Source organism: Nannospalax galili, unplaced genomic scaffold, assembly GCF_000622305.1.
Source record: "Nannospalax galili isolate Female #2095 unplaced genomic scaffold, S.galili_v1.0 scaffold1699, whole genome shotgun sequence".
NCBI classification, from domain to species: domain Eukaryota; kingdom Metazoa; phylum Chordata; class Mammalia; order Rodentia; family Spalacidae; genus Nannospalax; species Nannospalax galili.
The window spans coordinates 275,454-279,604 of record NW_008343576.1 but is presented as its reverse complement, the minus strand read 5'-3'; the positions used below and the strand labels follow the sequence as shown (position 1 = coordinate 279,604).

General features: G+C 37.8%; 1 long non-coding RNA gene across 1 annotated transcript in view; it reads right to left on the bottom strand.

The window, feature by feature from the left end:
- Nucleotides 1-795: 795 nt before the first annotated feature.
- The window catches only part of LOC108491166, a 71,855-nt gene continuing 68,499 nt past the window's right edge, over nt 796-4,151 (bottom strand). Inside the window, exon 4 of the long non-coding RNA XR_001872587.2 lies at nt 796-1,825. This is a non-coding gene — a long non-coding RNA (uncharacterized LOC108491166). The remainder of the gene's footprint in view (nt 1,826-4,151) is intronic.

Below are 4,151 nucleotides of genomic sequence, written 5' to 3'. Positions count from 1 at the left end.
TTCCTGTAAGTGCAATAATGGCTCGACTAACATACGTACAACTGACAAATTTCTAATCAGATAAGGCCTGCTTCTAAGGTTGGAACACATATCTAGTGTTGAAGACCAGGCCAACTGCCTGTGTCAAGAAAGGCTACAGGCCCTATTAGGGAAGCCATTACAAGTATACTGTTTAATGAATATAGTATACCTACTGTGATATCTTGTAGGCCTTTGTATTTACATTCATGTTTGTTTAGATGTCTACTTCCTTCCATTTGTCTTTATAGTAGAAGAAACACCACTGAGACAGATCAATGGCCATGGCTTAAGACAAAAAATGGGGATTCCCAAGAAGTCACTATCTCACCATGATACAAGAGAGATTGTCCTAGATCTGTTACCCCCTCCAAGGCTCAGGGACTCTTGTGTAGGATTGGCAGAAAGATTATAAGATTCACTTCTCCTGGTCTTCTGATGAGCCATGGGCTGGCACCACGTACCCTGGGAAGAAGGGTGGAGCCTAGTGTTGGGAAAGATTGTAACAGGGCACAGGGAGCAGGTGAGCCATACTGCCCTGGACCCCGTGGAGCACCGGAGGATCTCACAAGGACCCTATGGACCCCTCATGGAACTCTGTGAGGTGAATGGGCATGCGGGGACATGAGATGACATAGGCCATGGGCAAAAGCTATCTGGAACAGTGGGCAGAGCATCACAGAGCTGAGTGCTGGGTGTTAGGTGTTCATTACTTTGTAAATCTGTCCCCTCCCCCCAAAAATATAAACTATGAAAAATTCAGATAGTTATGTGGTTTGTCTAATAGCACCAGGAGCAAGGGACCCTAAGAGAACTCAGGCGACACTCACATTTGTAGGGATTCTCTCTAATAGGAGTTCTCTAACGTTTCTTATAAGTTGAACTCATCATAAAAGACTTGTCACATTCTTCACATCTGTGGTGTTTCACTCCAGTATGTATTTGCTGAAGTACTCTAAGATGTGACATTTGACTAAAGGACTTGACACATTCTTAACATTTGTAGAGTTTCTCTCCAGTATGTATTCACTGATATCGTCTAAGATGTGACATTTTACGAAAGGACTTGCCACATTCTTCACATCTGTAGGGTTTCTCTCCAGTATGTATTCGCTGATGCGTGCTAAGACTTGACGTATGTCTAAAGGACTTGCCACATTCTTCACATCTGTAGGGTTTCTTGCCAGTATGCATTTGCTGATGTGTGCTAAAATGACATTAGACTAAAGGACTCGCCATATTTTTCACATCTGTAGAGTTTCTCTCCAGTATGTATTCCCTGATGTGCTCTAATATCTGACATATGTCTAAAGGACTTGCCACATTCTTCACATCTGTTGAGTTTCTCTCCAGTATGTACTTGCTGATGTGCTCTAAGATTTGACATTACACTAAAGGACTTGCCACAGTCTTCACATCTGTAGGGTTTCTCTCCAGTATGTATTCATTGATGTGGTCTAGACTTGACATTTCACTAAAGGACTTGCCACATTCTTCACATCTGTATGGCTTTCTCTCCAGTATGTACTTGTTGATATGCTCTAAGATGTGATCTTTGACTAAAGAACTTGCCACATTCTTCACATTGATAGGGTTTCTCTCCAGTATGACCTCTCTGATGTAATTTGAAACTTGACATCAAAATAAAGGACCTGTCACATTCATCACATCTGTAGGGTTTCTCTTCAGTATGAATGTATTTATGCTTTTGAGAATTTGAGACATGGGTATTGGACGTGTCACATTCTTCACATTTGCAGTGTTTCTCTATGTTGTACATCCTCTGGTGTCTTCTAAGAGTTGAGCTCTCCAGGCAAAGCAAAATAAAAGAAAACATTTCAATATGGAGAATAAGGCTGAGACAATCACACACTCACAGATTCATAAAGAACATGTAATATGCATGGATAAAATTTCCAACATTGAGAAACATTCAAATGAACAAAAATAAAAATCTATGGAGTAAAAGAGGGAGATGAAATCAAAACTAAATGACAAAATTTATTCAAAAAAATTAGAAAATATATGAAAAATACAGCAATACATGGAAATACAATTGTAAGAGAGTCATTTATAAACTTGAAATAATTATTAAACAAGCCCTACATAACAAGCCATAGGCCACATGAGAAAAATGGTAAGCAAAAAAATCAGTACTTAATCCTATCAGGAAAAAATACCAACTAATTACAAAGGCAGGAAGTTTGTAACAATATCAGATCTCTTGTCAGGAAAGACCAGAGGAAAAACAGCATGAAACAATGTAAAAAAAAAAAATCATACTGAAAGTGAACATATTAACTAAAATTGACTTGTAGAAAAGGTATCTCTTATATTAATGGAGGAACACCCACACCCACTCCTCACCATGGACCAGAGCTCAGCACACCTGGAGGCAGAGTTTGAGTCAGTAAAAGTCGCATAAGTACCCCTGTATAATAGAAGGAGGTAGGGAGGATGGTTGTTTCATGCTTCACAGACCTTTCCTCTTTGCCTTCTTTTCTTTTCCATAACTTAAAATAATTGCTACATCTGACAAGTAAAAATTGAAGAACATTCTCTACTTATCAGTAATCATACCATAAGATGAGCCTCAACATGAAGCAAATACTAGACAGCAGCCAAGGATGGAGTGTGCTAGATTGGCCAAAAGTTTCCATGCATTCGAATTTGCTTTTCGCTATTAAAACTTCATTCTACTGCATACAACTCAAAATGTAACTTGCACTAAACTTCCCTACTTATTCTCTCAACCACAGGATTGTATTTTCATCAAATGGCACTGGAACAATAAAAAATTGAGCAGCTTCTCATTAAAAAAATTGATGGAGGAAGAAGATCATTTGAAGAAAGTCACCAATTCATGGCAAGAAAGTCATCACTTCAGAATTTATGGAAGAAAACAAGACACAGTGGAGAAGGACACTCTCATTCATGGGAAAAGAAGTCAGAATACAACTCTAAAGAATAGTTGATGAATGCACCATGTTCCAGAAGGGATTCACCTTTAGCAGCACAGAGAACAAAGTAGAGCTCAATATTATACTAATAAAGATTAACACCAATCAAAAATTCTAACAGCCATAACAACAGCAAGATCAACTTGAATTTAAAAATCCTCCCACAATAATATTAAATGAAAATTGCCTCAGGTCACCAATTAAAAGATAGAGTCAAGAAGAATACAAGAAAGAATACAGGGAAATGCTCCCATTCACAATTGCTGCAAAAAAATTAAAATATCTTGGAATAAATCTGGTGAAAGATACCAAAGATCTGTACAATGAAAATTTTAAATTGTTAAAGAAAGAGAATGAGGAAGACACTAGGAGATGGGAGGACCTCCCATGTTCATGGGTTAGAAGAATTAATATAGTTAAAATGACCATCCTACCAAAAGCAAAATATATAGATTCAATGCAAACCCAATCAAAACTCCTGTGGCATATTTCACAGAAATAGAAAAATGCATCCTTAAATTCGTATGGAGGCACAAAAGACCCTGGATAGCCAAAGCAACCCTGAGCACAAAGAGCAATGCTGGTGGGATTACTATACGAGATCTTAAAGTATATTACAGAGCCATAGTCATAAAAACAGCATGGTATTGGCACAAAAACAGACACATAGATCAATGGAACATCACTAATGGTTCAAACCTGAGTACATGCAATTTCAGTGGCCTGATATTTGACAAAGGTGCCAAGAACACACAATGGAGGAAAGACAGCATCTTCAACAAATGGTGCTGGCAAAACTGTATCTCCACCTGTAGAAGAATGAAACTAGATCCTTATTTTTCATCTTGCACAAAAGTCAACTCCAAATGGATCAAAGACTTCAGTGTGAAACTGAAAACCCTGAAACGATTAGAAGAAAATATTGGCAGTAACCTACGGATATAGGTGTAAGAAAGGATTTTCTAAATCAGACAGAAGTTGCTCAGGAATTAAGGTCAGCAATCAACAAGTGGGACCTCATTAAACTAAAAAGCTTCTGTACAGCAAATGAAACAATTAGAAAATGAAGAGAAAACACACAGAATGGAAAAAAATCTTCACCAGTGACACATCTGACAGAGGTTTAACATCCAGAATATATAAAGAACTCAAACAACAAAGAAACGAGAAATC